The sequence below is a fragment of the Schistocerca gregaria genome, chromosome 10 (assembly GCF_023897955.1).
Source record: "Schistocerca gregaria isolate iqSchGreg1 chromosome 10, iqSchGreg1.2, whole genome shotgun sequence".
NCBI lineage: Eukaryota > Metazoa > Arthropoda > Insecta > Orthoptera > Acrididae > Schistocerca > Schistocerca gregaria.
In genome coordinates, this window is record NC_064929.1 from 137,516,645 (window position 1) to 137,544,461 (window position 27,817).

Genomic DNA, 27,817 nt, shown 5'->3' on the forward strand with positions numbered 1-27,817 from the left:
TAACATTAACCTATACGTTTCACATATTACTTACCTCACAAAAATCTTGGTTACTCGAACTACTGCAATATAGCGAGCGCCAATACTGCCAGCTAAATAAAAGATTCAAACTACGGAAGGCACTAACTTCTGATAGGGATAGTTAGCAAATGAAAGATTTTAATAGAGAACAATCAATGTATTTACCTTAATATCATCAAAAGTCATAACATATATAGCAGTTCATGACATACAATCTTACAAATTTCAAAATTCCGCCATCTCTCTCCCCACATCCACAACTGCTGGCGGCTCACCTCCAACTGCGCAACGCTACGAGATGTTAACATCCAGCTGCCCAACACTACAATGGCGAGTATTCCAACAGTGCCAACCAGCCACAGACTGCACACAGCACAGTCAGTGATTTTCATACAGAGCGCTACTTGGCGTTCCCAATAAAAAAACTTAAACAGCCTACTTACATAGCTGAGCCGCCATCAGTGGTGGATGTGGGGAGAGAGATGGCGGAGTTTTGAAATTTGTAAGAATGGATGTCATGAACTGCTATATATATATATTATGACTTTTGATGATATTAAGGTAAATACATTGATTGTTCTCTATTAAAATCTTTCATTTGCTAACTATCCCTATCAGGAGTTAGTGCCTTCCGTAGTTTGAATCTTTTATTTAGCTGGCAGTACTGGCGCTTGCTATATTGCAGTAGTTCGAGTAACCAAGATTTTTGTGAGGTAAGTAATATGTGAAACGTATAGGTTAATGTTAGTCAGGGTCATTCTTTTGTAGGGATTTTTGAAAGTCAGATTGCGTTGCGCTAAAAATATTGTGTGTCAGTTTAAGGACAGTCTTGTATAATTGTTCTAAGGGGACGTTTCAAATGGAATGTAGTTGAATTAAGTTGGGTGATGCTGAGGGAATTAGATTAGGAAATGATACGCTTAAAGTAGTAAAGGAGTTTTGCTATTTGGGGAGCAAAATAACTGATGATGGTCGAAGTAGAGAGGATATCAAATGTAGACTGGCAATGGCAAGGAAAGCGTTTCTGAAGAAGAGAAAATTGTTAACATCGAGTATAGATTTGAGTGTTAGGAAGTCTTTTCTGAAAGATTAGATGAGTAGATCATATAACTAATGAGGAGGTATTGGATAGGATTGGGGAGCAAAAAGAAGTTTGTGGCACATCTTAACTAGAAGAAGGGATCGATTGGTAGGACATGTTCTGAGGCATCAAGGGACCACCAATTTAATATTGGAGGGTAAAAATCGTAGAGAGAGACCAAGAGACGAGTACACTAAACAGATTCAAGAGGATGTAGGTTGCAGTAGGTGCTGGGAGATGAAGAAGCTTGCACAGGATAGAGTAGCATGGAGAGCTGCATCAAACCAGTCTCAGGACTGAAGACCACAACAACAATAGTTTCCACCAATCGGACTTTTTGTGCCCACTCCTGACACTTGAAAGTTACATGCGTACATCACATGTGTACCACGTGCTGTTCACGTGATAAACTGCGTTGCTTGTTTTGTTCGTATCCATGTGGAATTGTGAAACGCATTTTTCTAAACTTCAACTACTGGTGGCCCATTACTTGCTCTCCAGTATGCGCCACCTATCAGGTCGCTGACTCCCGCCGCGCTACGCCCCCTAAGAGGTTCACATGGTGCGTACTGTGGTGTAGCCTCTGCTTCTGTCCGTGTCTGCTTCCCCACAAAACGTTTCCTCTAACTGCTTGTTTCACCTTCTGGTCACTGACATGCATTATAGGAGTGGCGTGTTAATACTGTCAATTGAGTGTCATCCCTTTTGCATTACACACTTACAGGCATATCTTCTCATTACCACTGGAGCAAGTTTGGTGTCATATTCACCTTCTCATTACGTTTTATAAAACTCTTATGTAAGGTGTGTAACTGACCATTTGTTCTGCACGTTACAAATGGGATGGAGGTGATGTGAAGGAACATAGTGTGTAGATAAGACACCATTCTTCCATGCATGTAATAACTTTTGGAGAGTTTCGTGAAGCAACTCAAGAGCACGGTTGAGTTTCTTTGATTAATTATACTCCATGGCCCGTGTACGTTTACTGTAGAGCCAGTTTACGGCTCCAGAATGTTCTGAACGAAGCAAGAATTGCTTGAGACTCATTACGTTCGTTTACATTTCAGTGGCCGATTCAGACAGCCACTGCTGTTATAGAGCAGTACACGGCACCAGCAAGTGTTCTATTGTTCTCTTTCGACTGTGCGTGCTGTGTCTCCAACAGGCGAGACACTGGCCGCGTGTGTACTCACACAACAATGCAGCATGCTTGCACAGGAAACACGGCCATTCCGCACAGTAGTGTTACTCCAGGCTGCTGACGCATGTGTTGAATAACTGCGTGTGTCGAGTTGGACGAATGGGGAAAGCTGGGGCAATAATATTATAACAGTGGGATTTTACTAGATGCACCATCTCTCTCTCACACACACAGACATTAACTGCTATCAGATTATCTGGTCTGTATTTCGTGTTACATTTGCCGGTAAAGCTTTGTTTACCTGCAATTGCCGTTATCCGATGAGCAAGTAATGTGTTTCAGACTGTAGAAACAGCGTCTGTATTTTCACTGCTCGATGCAGAAACTGCCTATACACGAAACCGGAAGTTGCGAATCGGAAAGTTTCTGACTCATGCATTGAGTTCTCTTAAGGTATTTATATTAGTTGCCACGTCAATGGTGAACAGGTTCTAGAAAACGAAATTCGAGCCCAAATTCAACTAGAAAAAAATTACTCAGGTAAACGTTGAAGCTGGCCTTAGAGATCGATGTGGCACAACTAACAATGCGCCTGTCCTGAGAGAAATTATAGAACAGTGCACTGAGTGTCAAGTAGCTGTGTATTTGGAAGTTATAGTTTTAATAAAAAAGTTAAATAAAATGTCTAAATTTCAGACAGTTCAGTTCGGAGCGCATTTAGTCAGGCGGAGAATACTCTTCGTCGTCGTGATGGACTGAGGCCGATTCCGTGTATATTGTAATTGTCCGTCAATATGTGAAGTGTCTTAGGCACTGAACGCAAGGCTGGATAAAAATGTGAATGGAAAAGAAAATTGATAATTCGCTAGGTGACGATCAGTTTGGCTTTAGGAAAAGTAAAGGGACGAGAGAGGCAATTCTGACGTTACGGCTAATAATGGAAGCAAGGCTAAAGAAAAATCAAGACACGTTCGTAGGATTTATCGACCTAGAAAAAGCGTTCGAGAATATAAAATGGTGCAAGCTGTTCGAGATACTGAAAAAAGTAGGGGTAAGCTATAGGGAGAGACGGGTCATATACAATATGTACAACAACAAAGAGGGAATAATAAGAGTGGACGATCAAGAACGAAGTGCTCGTATTAAGAAGGGAGTAAGACAAGGCTGTAGCCTTTCGCCCCTACTCTTCAATCTGTACATCGTGGAAGCAAAGATGGAAATAAAAGAAAGGTTCAGGAGTGGAATTAAAATACAAGGTGAAAGGATATCAATGATACGATTCGCTGATGACATTGCTATCCTGAGTGAAAGTGAAGAAGAATTAAATGATCTGCTGAACGGAATGAACAGTCTAATGAGTACACAGTATGGTTTGAGAGTAAATCGGAGAAAGACGAAGGTAATGAGAAGTAGTAGAAATGAGAACAGCGAGAAACTTAAGATCAGGATTGATGGTCACGAAGTCAATGAAGTTAAGGAATTCTGCTACCTACGCAGTAAAATAACCAATCACGGACGGAGCAAGGAGGACATCAAAAGCAGACTCGCTATGGCAAAAAAGGCATTTCTGGCCAAGAGAAGTCTACTAATATCAAATACCGGCCTTAATTGGAGGAAGAAATTTCTGAGGATGTACGTCTGGAGTACAGCATTGTATGGTAGTGAAACATGGACTGTGGGAAAATCGGAACAGAAGAGAATCGAAGCATTTGAGATGTGGTGCTATAGACGAATGTTGAACATTAGGTGGACTGATAAGGTAAGGAATGAGGAGGTCCTACGCAGAATCGGAGAGGAAAGGAATACGTGGAAAACACTGATCAGGAGAAGGGACAGGATGATAGGATGTCTGCTAAGACATGAGGGAAAGACTTCCATGGTACTAGAGGGAGCTGTGGAGGGCAAAAACTGTAGAGGAAGACAGAGATTGGAATACGTCAAGCAAATAATTGAGGACGTAGGTTGCAAGTGCTACTCTGAGATGAAGAGGCTAGCACAGGAAAGGAATTCGTGGCGGGCCGCATCCAACCACTCAGTAGATTTATGACAAAAAAAAGGTCTCAAAAGACCAAAGGCATGATTTTATGGGTAGATGGTCCAGCTTTGAGATTTCTCTTCGCGGGAGTGTTGGTGTGGTGCTACTTCGTGGATTGCCATTCTGTTTCCGGTTCAAAGTGACGAACCCATGCCTTATCACCTGTGACGATGGTTGACAAAAAATTGCCACGACCAGGCACGTAACTCGCAAGCAATTGCGCACAGAAGGTCCTTCGTTCTTGTTTACGGTCTTATTGGCGAGGAATCCAGTGGGCAGACACCTTTGTGTCCCCCCGCTGGTGGACGACAGAGTTAGCACTACCAACAGAGACGTCCAGTAGCGAGGAGTTTCAGAATGATCACCGACCACCTCGAATGACAGGGCCCGCACATTCCAGCATTGCAGGACTCACAGCGGACTGTGGCCAGCCGATATTAGGACTGGTTTCGCGACCTTGCTGCGATGATGACAGACGCCTCGCCCAGTGACACAGTGATTCTGTTCACTGTCAGGTCCCCACAAACATTCTGCAAGCGCCTATGAATATTTGCGATGCTCTGGTTTTCCTCCAAAAGAAAGCCAACGACAGCTCTCTCCTTGGAAAGCACCTCTGTGAAAGACGCCATTTTGAAGGATTTAATTGTAAGTACCTCGGCCAATCAGACCTTCATAAAACTAGAGGGGCTGGAATATTTCACTACGTCCCACAGCAAATTCTGCATATTTTCTGACAGAGGAAACAAAATGTGTTTCGTGTTGGATTACCTTTTGAACGCCCGTCTGCAGTTCGTAAGCGCTACTCGGAGCCTCAGGGACAGCGAGGACGGGGCTCTGGTCGGCCTCTCTCAACCCGGAGACGGCGCGTTAACGACGGGCAGGCGCGGCGTCGGATTGTCGGCCACCAGCGTAGAGTCTGCACTTACCGCGTCGAACCGGTGGGCGCCATCTGGGTTAACAGCACATTTACGACGCCGCTGTCGCCGTCGGGGTCAGCAGAGTAGCCACTTAGCGTCCAGAGGACGACTTACAACGGCCGCACACTGGGGATGCCCCGGTGCATCGTCAGGACAGTTGCAGTAGCAGCACATTATGAACTGGAATGAGATTTTCACTCTGCAGAGGAGTGTGCGCTTGTATAAAACTTCCTGTCAGATTAAAACTGTGTGCCGTACCGAGACTGGAATTCTGGACCTTTGCCTTTCGCGGGCAAGTGCTCTACCATCTGAGCTACCCAAGCACGACTCACGACCCTTCCTCACAGCTCTAATTCCGCCAGTACCTCGTCTCCTACTTGCCCGTGAAAGGCAAAGGTCCGGAGTTCGAGTCTCGGTCCGGCACACAGTTTTAATCTCCCAGGAAGTTTCGCATGTTGAAGTCTTACATACCTGTGGATATCTACTACTTCATTTACAAAGAGCTATAGCCCGGTGTAAATCTAAATAAAGTAGACGAAATATTCTGTAAACTGCTGCTTTCATGCGATAGGAACAGAACATCTACGAAGTTCATTAACTAGGACATGGTACTCCACTCCATACTTTTAACAAAGGTGCGCGTCTACGGAATAGGTTCCCAGATATGTAAGTGGCTCGAAGATTTCTTAACCAATACATCCCATTATGTTTTTCTCGACCGCGGGTGTTCATCAGAGACAAGTGTACTGTTGGGAGAACCTCAAGGAAGTGTGACACGTATACATGAATGATCTGGCGGTCAGAGTCGGGCAGCAATCTGCGGTTGTTTGGGATGAGGTGATGTACGGGAAGGTGTCGGAATTGAGTGATTGTGGGACGATGTAGCATAACGTTTCTTGTTGGTGTCATGAATAGCAGCTAGCTCTCTCTCTCTCTCTCTCTCTCTCTCTCTCTCTCTCTCTCTCTCTCTCTCTCTCTCTCTCTCTCTCTCTATTATATTCATATATGAGTTTATGCGGATGAGTAGGAAACAGAGAGTTGTTGTGCTTGAAAACAGTATTAGTAGTGTCCTGCTTGACACAACACGTCCTTTAAAAATATGGCCGTAACGTTGCAAAGCGATGTGAAGTGGAAGCAGCATCTAACGAATTTGGTAGGGAAGGCGAACGGTCGACTTCCGTTTATTGGGAGAATTTTGGGAAAGGGTGGTTTACCTGTAAAAGAGACCACATATAGAACACTAGTGTGATCCATTCTTGAGTACTGCGCGAGTGTAGATGCTTAGGGTGCTGAAAGGGGAATCCCTGCAGGGAAGAGGACCTCCTCTTCGAGGAACTTAGAGAACCGGCATGTGAAGCTGACTGCAGACTTTTTCTACTGACACCAATGTACATTTGACGCAAGGATTACAAAGATAAGATCAGAGAGATAGGGCTCTCTTTGAAGCATACAGACACTCGTTTTCCCCTCACAATATTCGGAAGTGGTATGGGGAAAATAAATCAGTAGTCATGGTACAGAGTCGTGCTTGGGTAGCTCAGTTGGCAAGCACTTTGCCGCGAAAGGCAAAGGTCCCGAGTTCGAGTCTCGGTCCGGCACACAGTTTTAATCTGCCATGAAGATTCATATCAGCGCACACTCCGCTGCAGAGTGAAAATCTCATTCTGGGAACATCCCCAAGGCTGTGGCTAAGCCATGTCTCCGCAATATCCTTTCTTTCAGGAGTGCTAGTTTCGCAGGAGAGCTTCTGTAAAGCTTGGAAGGTAGGTGACGAGGTACTGGCAGAAGTGAAGCTGTGAGGACTGGGCGTGAGTCGTGCTTGGGTAGCTCAGTTGGTGCCAGCACGGTATCTCAGCGTGTTCGGTCAGAGGGTTTAACTGCCCTCTGTAATAAAAAAAACTGAGTCAACGGCTCAGCACCGACCTTGAACGGGTGTCATGGGACATTCGCACCGAACAAATGCAACGAAAATTTAAAATTGGTAGTGTACTTGCCCGCCAAGAGCAAAGGTTCTGAGTTCGAGTCTCGGCCCGGCACACAGTTTTAATATGCCAGGATGTTTCATGGTACAGAGTACCCTCCGCCACACACCGCATGTAGATGCACACCATGACTGTGTAAATTTGATAAAGGTATTTACAGAAGTGTTTGCTCTAGATTTTATTATATTTATATAGTACATGTAAGAAAATTCAATTTAAGTACTTTCGTTCCTAGCAACGTAAGGGATTTGTCCGTCTGTAATTTTAATTATTCCGATCTCTCTCGCCTGGCGGGAGATAATAGGGAAAAGTCAGACATCTCTGTACCGCCGAAGAAGTAGTCGAAATTTTGTAGTTGATGTGAGCAGATGCAAATTATCTTACCATTGACTTGAAAGATGTTTTTCAAACTAGTTGTTTCAGTCATCAAAAACTTCAGAAACTGCAACGAATAATTTTAAATCATAAGGGACAGTCAAAGGAAAATGACACGAATGAATAAGAAAGAAAAATTATTGAAGTATTATTTAAAAAATAATCGCCTTAACTGCTATTACACTGATTCAGTGAGACAAGACGGTCCATGCCTTTTTGGACTAATATTTCCAGTTGCCTGTGGAACCATGATTGTACCCAAGCTTGCAGCTCTCCGTCCAAGGCAAGGAGACAGGCACGAATGTGCTTCCTGAGGACTCAAAAAATATTGGAATAGCGGGGTGAGAGATCTGGACTGTGTGGAGGTTGTGTAAAGGCACCCCAGCGAAACTTCTGTAGAGGAAACAACCTTACCACCGTGTCGACTCGCGCTCACATTTCTAGTGAGCTGCGAAAGTCCCACTGGCAAACGTTAACACATTCTTAACACAGACCCGATATCTCCCCATGTCACCTCCATATTTTTAAAGCCTTGAAGGAAGACCATCTTAACAATAATGACGATTACTTTTCGAACAAAAACCAACCGATCACTTACTTTTATTCCATGTATACCTTTTCCATCTGACTGCCCTTATATTTAGGAGTTAAAGTCACCCATTGAGCTGTTAGGGTTATGATGAACGGCAGGTTTCTCTGTACGGCAGAAAATGGAGATAAAATTCAAATCCTGAAGAAGAAAACATACTGCCAGAAACAACCACGTTTTTAGTTTTGCAAAGTGGACATTACTACATTCAGTTTTTCTTCAGTCGCGGAAGTCTGTAAAATTAATACGTCATGGGAAATAAAACCGCTTTTAAAAGAGCATATCACATAGGACAGTGCAGAGTCCACTCGCGCTTGTGTACCTTAAGAGACTTTAGCGGCTCAAAAACTGGTTAATGTACACTAAATTGTACCAAGTTAAAAAATCTAATCATTGTACACCATACTTGCACAGAGGATTAAATGATTGTTCTGCCTTTTTGTATACACAGTGAATATAAAATCTATGTTGCCAACTGCGAAACATACTTAGTGTCCTATACACACTTTCATTCTTCAACTATTGTGTTTATACCTCCAAATACGTGTCTTTAATGTTGCTATACGAAAACTTCGTTTACGCTTCAAAAGTTACATATTATTTACATTTTTTTGGTTGTGGATGAAAGAGCGCATTTGAAGCAGGAGACTTCGGAGTGTGATTTCGTCCTCTGTGATCAATGATTTTTTTTTCCAAATGTTATGCAGGTGGTTGCCACGACTGCTCCCACTAACTGCCTATGCTTGTCAACTTGTAAGGGCACGAGATTTTCAAAATATTTGTAGGCAAAGTTTGGGAATGTATAATTTCGGTGAGTGGAAGTGAAATCTCGTACTAATTTTCAATATAAATGAGCAAGCTTTATTAGTAGAATTACAAGCATTTTTTTTATATAAAATAATCATTCAGAATATAAAGTTTATTTTAAGGTAAGTTAGCTTTAAAGTTTACTTTAATTATTGTGAAAGACGAGTTATTAGGGGACAAATCTTGTTTTGTGCGTTTAATTCTTTGCATGAGGTATTACACGTGATCTCTGTGCTCCTGCAAGACAGTTGAACACATTTGTGGAGTCTTGGGCAAAGTAGTCAACGACGGCAAACAGTCTTCTGCGCCAGCTACACTGACAAGAAATACCAATGTACATATATTTATATCAGTAATGTATGTATGTATGTATGTATTGAAGAAACCCTTGTTATTCGTCACCCAGAAGGCCTCTTGTAACAAGATACTTATCATATAATATGTATTATATTTAAAAGCGCAATAAAAGCCTCAAGAGATCGGAAATGCCAAGTCCGGGTTAAGTTATTCCACAGATAAGAATAGAATTTAACAATCCGACGGTTCACAGACTATTTTGAGTTGAAGATCACAGTGATGCAACTTAACATGTGAATTAACCCTCGTAGAATCTTACAGTAATAATAACATGTTAGAGTTAATACTGGCACCACAATATATTCAGTGTCAACTGTATTGCTTTATTTTTTTTATATTTCCATTTTATTTGGTGTCAGATACTTATGTGTATGTAGTGACAATGAATTACATATGGTAAGGCAGTTTTATATTTAAGGAAGTGCTAAAATTAATAAATTTTGAATAACTTAAGTTCTTTCTGTGACAGATTTTCTGTTCTTTCGAATTCCAGATTTGTGTTGGTATTGTAAGGGTTTTCGAATTAAAATATGTTTCTATTGACTGCTATTTACTAGTATGGAATATCTAGTGATAATTTAGTCGATGTAACATCACAAAACCAGTTTTTAAAGAAGACAGTAATTTTTAAGTATGTAATGACAGTCTTTTCATTAAGTTGTTTTTGCAAAGAATATTAACTAATTTTGGTCTAGAAAGCGATTAAGAAATTACCATTTTACATCAACATTTACCAGCATTATGCACAGACATTAAAATGAAGTTACATGCAGGACTTACCCTTGAAGTTGTTCGCTGTAGCAAGCTTATCACATCACACACAGTGGCATGCTTTAGGATTTCTTTTTTTACACAAAGAAATAAGCTTTTAGAATGGTGCGTAGGAGATACATCGTCTACTTACCACCACCACGTGGCTGTTTCACTGAGGGATAAAAAGGCTTCAGGCAACATTTATCAGGCACAAACCAGGCGCACTGTTTGAGAAGAGAACTACACACAAACAGCTTTACAACAGACGAAAGGTAAAAACCAACAACAACAACAACAACAACAAACAGAAGTAACACATTCACCATCACAACATCAGCAAGAGTAACATTGACAACAACAACAATAACAACAACAACAACGACAACAACAACAACAAAATCATAGCATAGCTTCCTCACATCACACAAAACACTGAGACGACAGCAGAAGGTAAAACAATCCAACACTTAATAGTAACACCAAACACGAAGGTAAACGAAAATCTAAAGAAAGAAAAAATAAAGAAACATAAACATCAACCACAACAATAACACCAACAACACAAAAAAGAGAAACAGCCAACAACAAAACATATCAAGTTGGCAAACAACAATGCGGTTGTGATTGGTTGGTTGGTTGGTTAGCTGACTGACTCAAAAAAACATTTAGCGGGCTCATTCTTATCCCTGTCTCTTAGCAAACACATTTCTCTTTTTTTGGAAAGTATGATTCTGGGTTACAAGACTGGAAGATGCCAAGACCACAACGACAAACAGACAACATCAACAAATAGTAATAAAGAAAAGAAACACCGACATTGAACATTTAAGGTTTAGGAAGTATGGGCAGCATGGGGTTGGCCACTCTTTGGTACATTCGTTTTTGCGTAGTGCCAGCTATGGCACACAAAATTTATGTAACAGTTGGTCTGAAAACTTTTAATCAATGTTCACAAATTTTGTATACTAGTCGTGCGCTTTTAGGAACTCAGGTCTTGACATAATTCTGTTCTTTAGAGTATTTTGGTATTACAACAGCAATATGTTTATTGTATCTCTCTACATTCCTCTCCACTCCCCCTCTCACACTCAATAAAGAGAAAAGTCGGGATGGATTTCAAATATAGCAAAATGTTTAGCCGCAAATTTTGCGTATAAAATGATACGTTTTCAAAGGACATGTGTAGTTCAATGAAGGTCAAATAAGCAAATATATTTTTAGTTCTAGTTCTAGTAAGGATTAATTTAGAACAGAGGAAGGATACAGCAAAATAAAGTGTTAGATACAAACTGAAAGGGGCATCCAGCGGAATAAGAGGTGAGGGCACTCATTCAACTACTTGTAAATCGAAGAGTTACGTTTTGTTTGTGTTTGTTCTGTCTTGAAAATGCCACAATAACATTTAGATGCTGCGATGTATTTATTTTTGCTAATAAACAAATTATTTAACATTTTAAAGTTCATATCTTGCTTGGCTTATTAAAAATCCGACATCAAAGATAGGTATTTCTGTGAAACAAAACTCAACCTTCGAATGACCTTCGATAATTACAATTAAGATCTTGGTTGTTAGTAGTGATACATGACCCGTTATGCCCCTTCCAATATGCATCTAACAGCTTAAACCTTGTCTCTCTTTTAAAATCTCAAAACAAATATTACGGTTACTACTCAAAAAATTAACTTTAACCTCCAAATCACTTTGAAAATCACTCACTATAACATTGCATTAGTAGCAATGAGTGATACGCTTTGCCACCTACAACTTTTATCTAAGACATTTTGCTGTATATTTTGTGTGTATTTGTTGGTTAAGCGGGAGAGACGCATGCTACAGTGTGTGTTCTATGGTGCATTTCCTACCAAGACAGTGGCTATAGTGGTTGCAGAAATGGCTATATACAGCCTGGTACAGTTCTATGAACATTAGGCCTCATGAAATCTTTTCAACAAATGATAGGATAATGATGATGTTCTGAATGTAATGTTTCACATCATGTATACACTTCAGTCATGTTCTAGATCTTCCATCTTTTGCTGTCTCTACGAAAGTCTATCATTTATTTTGGTGCTAAAACTGGGTAAGCATGGCCACTTTGGCAACTGAAATAACTGTACTGTCCTCTACGTTTTCGTCTTTCTTCTTAGCATTTAGAAACACACTATCAAATTCAGTTTTAGATTATTCAGATGTATATAACTTTAATCTGTAGTATTTGCTTTTTGTTTGATTATGTAAAACTAACTTCACGATTATTCAATTGTATTATTTGTTTTACGAAAGTTACAGGAGACACCACAATAGGGATATATTGGGCTTCTGTCATGCCATCTTCTCTTGTTCCACCCATATTTAAATGTCACCCAGATCCCTACTAAAGCAGCCATCAAATTTCTATGCCATACAATCTGGGATAATCTCTTTGATGTACCATGTACTTACGATGTTATAAGATTATCAATCTCATTTCTGAACTTATTACATCATGTGATTTGAAGTAATGCTTTCATTCATACTGGGATGGACTGTAACTTCCACTACAAGAATGTTTGTCTGTTCGCTTTCGTTGCCTGTTCTTGTATCACTTGAAGTTACCATTTAGTATAGAATTGCCTTAATGACGAAGCGCTTCTTCATGCTAACGATGCCCTTTAGATGCTCCTTTATGCTTACATAACTAACCCCCAGTTTCTTCTAAAGACTTCTGTATTTATTGCTAGGTCTTTTTAATTAGATTACGAAGCTTTGATGTCATGACTACAGATCTATTGCACCTATGACAAAAAGCTAATTCTCAGCTGAATGTAAGGCAGATCTGAGATACATCAGATAGAGATAATTTGCTGGATTTATCGAGCACCGAGACGTTATATTTTTCAGTATCTGCTAAAAGAGTTTTGAATCCGAAGTCCAATATATTCAAAATAGAATTGGTATGACCATAGTGTTGGTATGGTGTACAGCATATTGCACAGCATTATATATCGCACAAATTTGCTATTACATATGTTTTGAACGTCTATCAAATGTGACTGTACTCTGTGTTGTCAAAAGAAACGTAGCTATGCCAAGTTTATGGTTCCACATGCACACGACATGAAACTGGAGAACGCACAAGAGAGAATTCGTGAATTTGTTTCTGAAAGAGTGGCCAGCCTGCAGCGCCCACAGGTGGAGTGGTGTGGTGTGCTGCGGACTTGACGTACCGGCACAAAACCACTTGGTTAGTTGGTGATTTGAAGTTGTAGGGTGGAGGGCGTCCGCTCTGAACCGCCTCGCACATTGCTTGCCCTGCAACACAAGAGAACCAATCAGCGGCGCAGTCTAGGCACGTGCTCTGCAGCAACAAACACAGGCAACCAATCACAACCAGCAGCGACAGTGGACCACCCACACATTGCCTGACCTGCAACACACGAAAACCAATCAGCAGTACAATGTAGACACAGGATCAGCAGAAACTGACGCAGGCAACCAGTCACAACTGGAACCACATTACTTATCCCTACACACATGGTCTGCTCTACAACACAAAAGAACCAGTCAGTATTGCAATCCAGGCACGGAATCAGATGCATCGAGTCACAGTCTTCGATTGTTCTTAAGTAGCTTCTACATCATCTGCATACCCTGCAATATAACTCATTAGCAGTGCAATCCAAGGACATGATTAGTGGCAACACACCTTGCAGATAGCCTGCCCTGCGATACAAAACCAGTCTGTGGTATAATCTAGGTATGCGGTCAGCAGCAACAAATCCAGGGAGCTAACCATAAGCAGTAACAGGTTTGAATCTCTGCACATGCAACATTCACTGTAGTCCAAAGAACCAGTCATCATCACAACAGAGACACCTGTGGCGCTTGTCAGCTGCTCTGGAGAAACATGTAGCATAGCTTTCCTTGCGATAAAAGAAGAGAACCAGATAGCAAACCAACATGGGCCATGATTCACATCAACAGTCACCGACTACCAATAATAAAAGTCCACTGCTGATGTTGTGTCTCTCGCACATAGGCTGCCCAGAACCACAAGAAAACCATTCCACAGTGAAGCCTCAATGAACAAACAGAACCACCATTTGGGAAAAAAGAACAGAACTTGTCGCTGCTGTGATATACCTAACCAACAGACCACCTTGAAACTCAAGGAAGCAAGCAACAAATTACATATTCAGAAAAAAGTTGTCCAGACGTGTCATAAGCTCATTTTGCCCTAACACAAATTTGTTATTGTTTGGTCTTCGGTTCACAGACTGGTTCAGCCAGCTCTATTTTTTGGGAGCGTGTTCATCTCCAAATGACAACTGCAGCCTACTTCCATTTCCACTTGCATGCCATGAAAAAGCCTTATTATATCTGTACAATTATTACTTCTGCTTCGATCCCTCCCACCCCCTCCTACATGTAGACTCACTTCTGTCCAGCACTAAACTCACAACTTCTTGATGCCGCAGGATGCACGATATCAATCGAGCCGTCCTTTTAATCACGTTATGCCAAACATTTTTCCCAAGTCAGTTGAGTTGGCCAATCTACACATTTAACCATGAACATTCTTCTGTACCATAACATTTCAACAGTTTGTTATCTACCTTTCTGATATAGTTATCATCCATATTTCACTTCTGTGCGAATCTCATACTGAAATTTATATTCGATATCAATAACTTTCTATTTTTCAGAAATTCTCTCCTTGCTGTTAGGAGTCTGCATCTCATACCATTTCTAATTTGTCGATCGTCAGTTATTTTGCTGTACATCTTGTAGAAGTTATCTCCTTCTTTTATTGTCTCCACTCCTGGTACAATTCTCTCTGCATCGCCTTATTCACATACACTATGTCGCATCACCCATTTATTTTTAGTCCATATTCATAAGAAGTATTCCGACAAAATTTTACGTAAACAAGTTGTGGTAAATGTCTGGATGGGCTCTTTAATCAGAAAAAATATCATTTCTATCCACACTCCGGCTTGACTGAACCATACATAGTGCTGTGATTACCTGCTTAGCAAAGAGGCGTTCAGATCAACTGTATACTAGTTCAGTCGAATTTGTCAGAGTGAGGATTTACAGAGCTGAACTAAACAACTTTTCATGTTGTGATTGTTAGGTTCTGGACAATCTAAGTTGCTGAATTGATGGAGAATGTTATAATTAGCAATAAGAAGATCAACTAAACGGAAAATAGCATTAGCAGTTATAAAAATTATGGTCATAGCTCTTATAACACTTACCAATATATACAGTTAGTTTTAAAAATGTATTAACTTTTATTTTATATGCATAATGCAATTTATATTGTTAAGAAAATTAGAAATTCGAGGGTCCAGTCATACTTAAAAAGTAAATAAGGTACATAAATCGGACTCATTCTCATAACCTTGTCCTTGGGTAACTGTGTTATCTGCAGTATATATCAAATCTGCATGTCTTTGCCCGTTTCATAATACTTCATGTCATAATAATTGGAATTAATCGTCATAAACAGAAAAATTATTACACCAAATACTGGGTAAATTTGCAATCGGATCAGGGCAAATTAATAATTAGTCATACTTTCTACATACTTTCTATGTATGGCTGCTCTTAAAGCAAACAAACACACACCCACACCCACACCCACACACACACACACACACACACACACACACACACACACACACACACACACACACACACACACACACACACACAGAGAGAGAGAGAGAGAGAGAGAGAGAGAGAGAGAGAGAGAGAGAGAGAGAGAGAGAGAGAGAGGACTAGTATGTATATATGTAGACGTAGGAACTGATACAAATTACAGAAAATGAAGACGAACAGCTACATTTCCTGTGAAATATAGTCTCACATGACTGCACCAACATCTTGAATGAAAGCTGAAACTTAATAAACGAAATTAAGGATACATTTAGTACATAATCCTTGGTAAACGTTGCCGTTACTTGAAACGGGGAAAGAAGAAAACAATGGAGGTACACCTTAAAAACTCCGTCAATCTTTTCAATTAATTCTGAATAAGAATGCGATTTTTGCGAGTAAATTATTGTCGAACAAATTTTCTTACAAAACATTCTCTGTCATGTTAGAAATGTAGGGATAAGTATACACGATTAAACAACACTGCAATCCATTCAAAGGTTCACAGTCTAAAGGCTCAGTATGTGTGTAACCCTCTGCGTATTTCTACGGCCCAGCGACTGTCAGTCGCACGTTGTTCATCGTTTTCCCTGCCTCCTTCGGATGGAAATTCCTAACATTCGAAAAACACGATAAACATCTCTCAATCTTTGATTTTGTCAGCCGATTTTTTTTAAAGGCGGGTAAGACGATAAACACCATGCCACTGACGGTCATTTGGACTCCGAATGGTATTGATACGACAAGGTCTCGTCCCCTGTAATTGTGCGGATGTCCATCAATGCATCATCATGGTGTTCGGAGCGATTCCACAACAAGCGTTGATTGACTGTATCCAATAGCTTTACAGTCGATGTCACAACTGTGTTGTTGCTGATGGTGATTTCTTTGAAGACCAGTGAAGGTATTCTGTTCTATTTATATTCTGAAACTTTTCACTGAGCTTTTAGTGAAAAATGCTGATTAGCATATGTCATGTTTGCTACTTCCGAAAACCTTATTCCTGCTTTTTCATACTTTGAAAAATCGTTAGACTTATTCATATCTTATTAACATGTGTGTAAGTTTTTAAAAGTATCAGCCATTCCGGTTTATTGCCCTGCTAAAGTCTTCAGAAGTAGAGAGCTTTTCTCTTCATCTTTCACTGTTCTGTCATTTCATCCTCACAGGTCTGAACACTTCCACATAATGACCAAACTTTGCAGGCACAACATTCTCTTCTACAGGAAATTATTTTCTGCTATGTTATGAAATGTAAAGCCTCCGGAGAAGTTCTGACGTCGTTCTTGCAAGCAGACAGGTATTCTTGCGAAACCGTTCTCGCTTTGTTGATTACAAATGTCAACTTGGACATTTTTTGTTTCCTTTTATCTAACTAACAGACTACTTTTGCTGCCGTCTTCTATCACCTGGGGATGCTCACTTATGAGAATAAATTTTGGTTTCCCCAAAAGACATCTGAAGTGAACAAACAGTGTTACCCTGCAAAATGTTTTTAAATATCTTCAAAAATTTAGATATACATAAAAGAGTGTTATAAAAACCAATAGTATTAAAAAAAGGAAATATATTTCCGTTTTAATATCCATTGTGAGTCTATGTATTGTTATAGTATATCTGCATCTTATTTTTCATCTGTTGTACCTTTATTCACTACAAATGTTGCTCTTCTATGTAAAATTTATTAACTATGTAAGTAAAATATGTAATATTAATTACTTCACATTTTTTAAAAATATCCCGTACACAAACAGCCAGTAACGCACTTAATAAATAACTGTACACTCAATACATACATTCTAAACAATTTCAACTTTTTAATTATACAGTAGCTTAAATTAAAAATGTTTTAATGTGTGCATCAAACTAATTTTGCCAGTGGTTTCCGAACATGTGAATAAATGCTAATTCTGACCGCAGACATAATTTTTCAATGTAAACAAACATACCATCGGAAAAATGGCAAATACTGCGCCGCTTTTGTACAATATGCAAAGAAAAAATATTTTTGCCACGTTTATAAATGGGAAAGATTGCAGCAACAACAATCAAAACAGAATGTAAGTACATGGAAGAGGTAATATATGGTAAATATATAACTCACGGAGTGCAGTAGTCAAACAAACTGTTAATTTTCTCAATGCTGCTGCTGCATCAAGACTTAAGCTGATGTTTTAGAGATGGGCTAACTGAAGATTAAATATGTACGTCGACTGGAGATGGGTGAAAGCTCGGAACATATATTGGCATAAATAAAACTAAAAAGAAAGCGATGGTTGCTGTGTTTCTTAAGAATTACACTAACCTCCATCTTATGATCCAAGGAATAACGTCACTTCGTTATTTCCGTACCCCTTTTTATTGCGGGAGTATACCTACAAGTTGTTGTAGGTGTGCTGCTCTGCAGCTTACAAATATTGGAATATTTCACACGGGGCATGAAACATTTGGTTTGCAAGCTAAATTCTGGCAACACCTTGTCGCCAGAAAATCCAGCGTCTAACCGTCCAACCCGCATACGACGTCTGTGCCCCTCCCCCCTCCCCACAACCCCTCCCCCTCACCACCCGCCCCAAACCTCTCTAGCCGACAATGTAAACAGTGATTTCGATTTCCGGACTCAAAAAAGAATCGGATAACCTTTGCCGGCCTGTCACGGTAATTTATGGTCTGAGTTACGACCTTTTGGTGAATCTCGTTTAGGTCCCGTCCTGTTCTGGTCGCAGCTCTGGAACTGTGATGCGCAGCTGGGGTCTGGGAAACGCTGGCCCTGTCTTTCATGTGGGCGGGTAACGGTAACCACCCGCCACTTTGAACCGCTCGGACGCAAATAAAAGCGGCAGCCAATTGCGTCGTTAGCGGTGCACAAACGGGATGGCGATTGGGTGGTGGAGTTGGAGGGGAGGAAGGCGGACTTCCGGCGGAATTCGTGCTCTGCGGTCTGCTCTTTGAAGTCCGGCGGTCAAAGTCGGTCGTAGGTCTACACACACACACACACACGCACACACACACATATCACTGTCCTCCTCTGTCTTTTGTTACTTTGTTGCTTTTGTCTGCTTTCCCTTCACACAACCACCCACATACATTACGAATACACACACACACACACACACACACACACACACACACACACACACACACACACGTGCTCGCACACACTAATGCAAGGTGTTTCAGTCTGGTGATCGCTGTACCTTACAAAATTGTAAGGGATAGGGAAGTTCATTTAGACAGATAAACATGAAACAGGTATTACTCTTTCCGTGTAGTTATTAATATAGTTTATCTGTTTATTTTCCAGAGAGTTGCAGTAACTAGACACATTTCTCTTAAACAGGACACTATTTTTTCTGTCACGTAGTGATGTAATTAAACTACGCAGAAATATTTTTATCAAATTCCTATCAGTTTTAGTTAGAAAGATGGAAACGATCAAGTGTGAAATCCAGGTAGCTCTATTCGTCCAGGAGACCAAGAAAGCAGTATATGCCGGTGCCCAATTTGATCACACGTTCCTTTACTACCGGAAGACGTTCGGTATAGTTCCGCACTGTCACCTAATGAGGGGTTCCCGGGTTCGATTCCCGGCGGGGTCAGGGATTTTCTCTGCCTCGTGATGATTGGGTGTTGTGTGAAGTACTTAGGTTAGTTTAGTTTAAGTAGTTCTATGTTCTAGGGGACTGATGACCATAGATGTTAAGTCCCACAGTGCTCAGAGCGATTTGAACCATTTGAACCTAATGAGGAAAATACGAGCATTCGAAATATCACCCAACTGTTTGCTCCGATTCGGAAAGTTCGGCCGCCAAGTGTAAGTCTTATTGAGTGCGACGCCACATTGGGCGACTTGCGCATCGACAATGGGGATGACATGATGATGAAGATAGCACAACACCCAGTCAAAAATGGCCCTGAGCCCTATGCGACCTAACTTCTAAGGTCATCAGTCCCCGACACTTAGAACTACTGAAACCTAACCGACCTAAGGACATCACACACATCCATACCCGAGGCAGGATTCGAACCTGCCACCGTAGCGGTCGCGCGGTTCCAGACTGTAGCGTCTAGAACCGCTCGGCCACCCCGGCCGGCACAGCAACCAGTCCCTGAGGGTAGAAACTCTCCCACCCCAGCCGGGAATCGAAGCCGGCCCCCGTGAGTGACATTCCAACACACTGACCATTCAGCTAACGCGGCGGACTCCTATTGAAGAGTTTACAGCTAACAGAAAACAGCAAGTCGTGAACGGATAGAAGTCTTCAGATGTAAAACTTTGCGTGTGCCCCAAGGCCATGTTACAGGATAATTATGAAAATGCCGGCCGTGAAACCCTACATGTTATTACTAGCAGAGTTATGTTTCACAATACGTACATTTCCAAGAGCATATGTGGATCAAAACCAGAAATTAAGGAAATGGGATGAGTAGAAAGAACCAGAGGTAGCCGAGAGATTCAGAGGGAGTATTAGACAGCGAATGAGTGGAACAGTAGAAAACAGAGTAGAAGACGAATGCATAGCTTTGGCAGAAGAAATAGTGAAGGCAGCAGCAGATCAAAAAGGGAAAAGACAAGGCCTAGTAGAAATACTTGAATAACACACGGAATATTGAATGTAACTGACGAAAGGAGACAATATAAAATGGCAGCAAACCAAGCAGACGAAAATAAATACAAACATGTAAAAAATGGGTATCTGTATTATGTCATTCTGCATCTCCATCACTCGGAAGAGAAGCAGCAGCTATAAGTGTGATCCAAAAGTGACCTACCCATCACAACTCATGATCTGTACAATGAGCTAAAGAATATCCAGGCTTGCAGAGTTTAATCCAGAAAACCAAGATGCGTCTCTTGTTTTACGATGTGAACCAAGAATGAAAAGAGGTTCAGCAAAAGCTTCCTCCAGCAACCACTTGCCCAATTTTGAGCCTAATGAGGGTGTCAATGGATTTGATTTTTCCAGTGGCTATGGGCAGCTCTGAATCGGCTGTGTACAGGACGTGGGAGATGTGGTGAGTGTGTGAATGGGGACTCTAGGATGCCCCGGCCTGTATGTGCAAACTACACAGAACCTGACTGAGGAGTGCTTACTACGCAAATCCCTGGTGGACTGAGCGCATTGCAGATGTGGACCACAAAGATGTGTGGACTAGTTGGGAGCCCTAGGCATACAGTTACAAAATGTTTGTGTGTGTCAAGTATACTTTACGTAATTTAACCATTTATATATGGAATCCTTAAATAAGAACCTTTAAGGATCACGTAAGGCACACTAATAATAATAATAATAATAATAATAATAATAATAATAATAATAACAATATTGATAATGATTATAAAAGTAATAAATAAAAATATTTTCTTTAGTAATTCCATATTATGCATGTCTATAATATGACAGCTAATCTAGAATTGCAGCAAATCTATGTTTCGGAACTTCTTAGGATTACCACATTGCAGCGCCAAAAAATCTGGTATAGGCATACGTATGCAATTACACGAACTATCAGTTTAATAAGTCACAGCTGCAAAATACTAACGCGAATTCTTTACAGACGAATGGAAAAACTGGTAGATGCGGACCTCGGGGAGGATCAGTTTGGATTCCGTCGAAATGTTGGAACACGTGAGGCAATACTGAGCTTACGACTTATCTTAGAAGAAAGATTAAGGAAAGGCAAACCTACGTTTCTAGCATTTGTAGACTTAGAGAAAGCTTTTGACAATGTTGACTGGAATACTCTTTTTCAAATTATAAAGGTGGCAGGGGTAAAATACAGGGAGCGAAAGGCCATTTACAATTTGTACAGAAACCAGATGGCAGTCATAAAAGTCGAGGGGCATGAAAGGGAAGCAGTGGTTGGGAAAGGAGTGAGACAGGGTTGTAGCCTCTCCCCGATGTTATTCAATCTGTATATTGAGCAAGCAGTAAAGGAAACAAAAGAAAAATTCGGAGTAGGTATTAAAATTCATGGAGACGAAGTAAAAACTTTGAGGTTCGCCGATGACATTGTAATTCTGTCAGAGACGGCAAAGGACTTGGAAGAGCAGTTGAACGGAATGGACAGTGTCTTGAAAGGAGGATATAAGATGAACATCAACAAAAGCAAAACGAGGATAATGGAATGTAGTCAAATTAAATCGGGTGATGCTGAGGGAATTAGATTAGGAAATGAGACACTTCAAGTAGTAAAGGAGTTTTGCTATTTAGGAAGTAAAATAACTGATGATGGTCGAAGTAGAGAGGATATAAAATGTAGACTATCAATGGCAAGGAAAGCGTTTCTGAAGAAGAGAAATTTGTTAACATCGAATATAGATTTATGTATCAGGAAGTCGTTTCTGAAAGTATTTGTTTGGAGTGTAGCCATGTATGGAAGTGAAACATGGACAATAACTAGTTTGGACAAGAAGAGAATAGAAGCTTTCGAAATGTGGTGCTACAGAAGAATACTGAAGATAAGGTGGATAGATCACGTAACTAATGAGGAGGTATTGAATAGGATTGGGGAGAAGAGAAGTTTGTGGCACAACTTGACTAGAAGAAGGGATCGGTTGGTAGGACATGTTTTGAGGCATCAAGGGATCACAAATTTAGCATTGGAGGGCAGTGTGGAGGGTAAAAATCGTAGAGGGAGACCGAGAGATGAGTACACTAAGCAGATTCAGAAGGATGTAGGTTGCAGTAGGTACTGGGAGATGAAGCAGCTTGCACAGGATAGAGTAGCATGGAGAGCTGCATCAAACCAGTCTCAGGACTGAAGACAACAACAACAACATGCAATTACAGAGGTATGTAAACAAGCAGAATACGGCCGTGCGGTAGGCAACGCCTATGTTAGAGAAGAAGTGTCTGGCACAGTTTTTAGATCGGATAATGCTGCCACAATTGCACGTCACCAAGATTTGAGTTTGAAAGCGGGTTTATTGTCGGCGCACGAGGGATGGGACACAGCATCTCCGACGCAGCGATCAAGTGGGGATTTTCCCGTACGACGATTTCACGGGTGTACCTTGAATATCAGGAATGCAGTGAAACATCAAAAATCTCCGACATCGTTACGGCCGGAAAAGGATCCGGCGAGAACGGGACCAGCGACGACTGAAGAGAATCGTTCAACGTGACAGAAGTGCGACTCTTTCGCAAACTGCTGTACATTTCAGTGCTGGGCTACCAAGAAATGTCAGTGTGCGAGTCATTCAACGAAACATCATCGACGATATGGGCTTTCGGAGCCGAAGGTTCAATCGTGTGCTCTTCATGACTGCACGACACAAAGGTCTACGCCTCACCTGGGCCCACCAACACCGACGTTGGACTGTTGATGAGTGGAAACATGTTCACTGATCAGATGAGTCTCGTTTCATATTGTATCGAGTGGATGGACGTGTCTGGGTATGGAGACAACCTCATGAATCCATGGACCCTGCAAGTCAGCAGGGCACTGTTCAAGCTGGTGGAGGCTCTGTAATGGTGTGGGGCGTGTGCAGCTGGAGTGATGGGACCCCTGATACGTCTAGATACGATTCTCACAACTGACACGTACGTAAGCATCCTGTCAGATCACCTGCATCCATTAATGTCGATTGAGCACTCCAACGGGATTGGGCAATTCCAGCAGGACAATGCTACACCTCACATGTCGAGAACTGCTACAGAGTGGCACCAGAAATACTCTTCTGAGTTTGAACACGTCCCCAAACTCCGCATACGTTAACATTATTGGGCATTTCTGTGATGCTTTGCTACGTGCTGTTCAGAAGAGATTCAGGATTCATGGTGTCAGTTTTTTACAACTACTTCAGACGTTAGTCAATTCGATGCCTCGTCGTGCTGTGGTACTAACGCGTGCCCGCGGGGGCCCTAAACGATAATAGGAAAGTGTGACGAGGGCCTCTCTTCGGGTAGACCGCTCGCCTGGTGCAAGTATTTCGATTTGACGCCACTTCGGCGACTCGCGAGTCGATGGGGATGAAATGATGATGATTAGGACACAACCAGTACCAGAGCGGAGAAAATCTCCGACCCAGCCGGGAATCGAACCCGGGCCCTTACGATTGACAGTCTGTCGCGCTGACCACTCAGTTACCGGGGGCGGACAATAGGAAGGTGTACCAGTTTCTATGACTCTTCAGTGTAGGTTATAAAAAAGCATTGGATAGAGTTACAAGTCGAAATCTGTGTGAGATTCGTCTCACTGAGTATGGATAGATGGTCGTAACGTGTTACGTGGAAGTGGTCTACAAACTACCCGATTCAATACGTTACTATTAATGCACGTCTGATCAGTTATCTCATACACGAATATAAAGGTATATTTTCACTTTATTTTCTGTTAACAAAAGTACAGTACTTTCAATTACGATTGTATATCATTGCTGCTATGAACGCAGCTCAAGAAGGATTTCGCAAAGGGCATTCACGTTTCGATGCTATATTCAGTGTGCTACACATAATCAAGAAAAGCTGAGAATCGGGTTGACGGAGGAGATAAGAGAAGATCCAAAGAAGAGCGGTTCGTTTCGTCACAAGGTTATTTGGTAAGCATGATAGCGTTACGGAGATGTTTAGCAAACTCAAGTGGCAGACTGTGCAAGAGAGATGCTCTGCATCGCGGTGTAGCTTACTCGCCAGGTTTCGAGAGGGTGCGTTTCCGGATGAGGTATCGAATATATTGCTTCCCCCTACTTACACCTCTCGAGGAGATCACAAATGTACAATTAGAGATATTCGATAGCGCACGGAGGCTTTCAGACAGTCGTTCTTCCCGCGAACCATACGCGACTGGAACAGAAAAGGGAGGTAATGACAGTGGCACGTAAAGTGCCCTCCGTCACACACCGTTGGGTGGCTTGCGGAGTATAACTGTAGATGTAGACGTAGATATAGCTAGAATCAAAACTTTGCTTCTACTGATTAGTCTACAGCATTCGGTAGGCTTATAAGACAAACGTTATGGGTAGTACTTCCAGACAAGTGCGTCTGTAGCCATATAAGAGCATACAAAAGTATACAATGTTGCGCCGCTGACTCTGTGGATAACAGCCTTGACGATATTAACAAAATTATAATAATAAACTGTTGGGATTGGCAATTCCGTAAGCTGAATAGATTACAATTCACGTTTGTGCTCTCGATTTCCTCGTTTCAGCGAGAAAAGCTGTAAAACATCGCTCGAAGAAGAGCAAAAGGGGTGAAATTACGATTAAGGTGGTCCCAGTTTAGCTGTTGCATGGTGTCTGCGCATTTAAAGAAGGATTTAAAAGCGAACGCGTCAGATTGTCGAATAATTGTGGCGATTAAACAGCAGTGAAACGAGAAGCAAATTCTGATGTCTCACGGAAGGTATTTCTCGCTCTTCGTGCGATGCGGTTAATATTCAGAGCCTGCAACGTGATGGCTAAGTGGTATTTGCCGTGTTCTAAATGCTAAGCGGTTCTGTTCTCGCGGTGGCGTGTTTTGAGAAGGGAACGCTCTCATTGCAAATGCAAGTTCGCTCTTTTCTTAATCACGAAATTTCCTTGAATGGGAGTGTACATATCGATATCATACTAACTTCCACATGATCGATGAGACACATACGGCAAAATTATATTGTATTTCGGATCGGTACTTTTTATTCTGCGTTATGGCGTACAAAAGTTTCTGCCTTATGAATGCATACTGCTTCATTCCTATAAGGATATATTATCACGTACGTTTTCGATAACTTAATTCTGATCTGACTGTTCGTGTCTAGTTTCGTGTAGCATCCGCTGTAGTAATACTAATAATAAGAGTTATGATAATTCACTACTGATAAGAGAACCGTTTGGCAACTTAGGGAGAAGCATATATACGGCTTCTAGGTTGAGGTTTTCATTGAGTTCTCCAAGTCAACAAGATGACACTAAAGATTTATGAGTGGAGTCAGTGGATTGCTCTATCGTTGAATAACGTCTTTGTTGTTATGCTCCAGTGCGGTCTCATCTACAAAAAGATATTTTCTGGAAAACTGATGACCCATAAACGAAGAGAATATTTTCTCAGATGAATGAAAAATAATTACAAATTAGGTACGTCGCCAAAGACAGAACCAGATATTCTAAAATCATGCAAGAGGGCGGCGTATTGAGGCAAACATCTCGTGCTTACGGGGGCTACTTTCTTAGTATCCTCAACTAAACGTATTTCGCTTTTCACGAGTTGCTGCTACGAAGGGCATTGTTTCGCAAGAACTGAATGTACTAAGTTCTTTTTCATTGTTCTACTTCAGTGTTTTTGGTCTGGAATCAACGGAGCAACCATCGCGCAGTAAGATTACTCATAGTCAAAATTTAATTCGCATCACTATTTACCTATTCATGTGAGATATCCACCATATCAGTCAAAGAGCAAAACTTATTCGAAACATATTTCAAAAAAGATGTCCATGATATCTATCAGAATTATGTGGAACGAGTCAGTTGCCGGCATCTGTGGCCGAGCGGTTCTAGGCGCTTCAGTCCGGAACCACGCGGCTGCTACGGTCCCAGGTTAGAATTCTGCCTCGGGCCATGGATGTGTATGTTCGTACGTTAGTTACGTTTAAGTCTAGTGGACTGATGACCTCAGATGTTAACTCCCACAGCGCTTAGAGCCATATGAACCTTTTTTGTTTTTACTTAGCAGCTGACATTTTTACGCTTTCCGTGTATGAGGTGTAAATCTTCGATATAGTGCCTCTGGAGGCATCAAACGTTTCTGCTACACTGGTTACGAAAGCAGTCAGATACGAGCACCAGTTTTTTGTCCGTGTTAGAATTGTCTTAGTTTCGACGTAATGCACTCTCAATTACACGGAATATTGTTCAGACCGGGATTGAAAGTGCTGATGACACTGCAGAGGTGTCGTTCCTGGTCAAATACAACATCGAGTCCTGTAGGCTTGGCTACCATCTGCATTTGTTACTTTTGAATACATTATGGGAGTGACAGTAATAATATATTACAAATATTTACTTTTAAAAACAGTCTTGATCATAATTTATTTAGTACGGTGACCGGTTTCGACCACTACTGCGATCACCCTCATACCCACAACTCGTATACAAAGCTTTAATTAGAGGGCTACATACATTTAAAAAATACATAAAGTTATAAAGCTGTAAAACGATGAATTACCAATGAGTAAGAACCTCATTTTGCTAGAGAATCACTACTGCATGAACAAGTGCACGTCTTACTATATACAGGTGTCCCAGCTATCTTGTCCACCCAAAATATCTCTGGAACAATAACAGCTATTGGAAAACGACTTTCACTGGTATCAATGTAGGGCTGGGACCCATGAATGTACATATTTGGAAACATTCTAAAACGAAAGCATTTGTGTTTTTTTACACAAACTTATGTTTTTTTTAAATGGACCTCCCATATTTTTTCTTCAGCAATCCATAGCATGACAAAGCACATACACAATGGCGTTGATTGCATCTCAATATTCCCATTACATCCCGTGATATTAAGACGCGAAGTTGACGCTTGAAACACCCGACATGCGCTGCTGGAGGACGCCCTGAGGCTCAGGCGTGAACCCCATGCTGCCGGTAATCGCTGTGTGATTGACATGTGTAATCACACCTCCATACTTATCAAGAGGTTTGTGCTAAAAAACACATATGCTTTCTTTTTAGAATGTTTCCAAATATGTACATTCATGGGCCCCAGCCCTACATTGATACCGGTGAAAGTCGTTATCCAATAGCTGTTATTGTTCCAGAGATATTTTGGGTGGACAAGATAGCTGGGACACCCTGTATAATGGAGGCCCTGCTCACTTCTGACGGTATGATATCATTACTAACCAATGAGTTATAAGTATAATAACAATGTAAAATTTTCTTAGTTAAAAGAACATTGTCAAGAAATAAAAATGTACACACACTAAACTTAGCTTATTTAACAGCTATTGTCAATTAAGAAGCGTTAAAAATATATGAACATGTACGATAAATGAACTTCGTTTTGATAGAACATGAGTTGCCCTCTCAATGCCTGTTGGTGAACCACTTGGAACCACTGGTTGTCATGGTGAAGTTGGACGCCGTTGCAAAGATGTGGCAGCAGGCTTCTTTCAAACGAAGTTG

The 27,817-nt window shown here is 41.2% G+C and overlaps 1 long non-coding RNA gene across 1 annotated transcript in view; it reads right to left on the minus strand.

Moving 5' to 3' along the window:
• The window catches only part of LOC126293575 (uncharacterized), a 1,862,585-nt gene that overhangs the window by 220,375 nt on the left and 1,614,393 nt on the right, over positions 1 to 27,817 (minus strand). Inside the window, exon 3 of the long non-coding RNA XR_007552314.1 lies at positions 13,269 to 13,353. This is a non-coding gene — a long non-coding RNA (uncharacterized LOC126293575). The remainder of the gene's footprint in view (positions 1 to 13,268; positions 13,354 to 27,817) is intronic.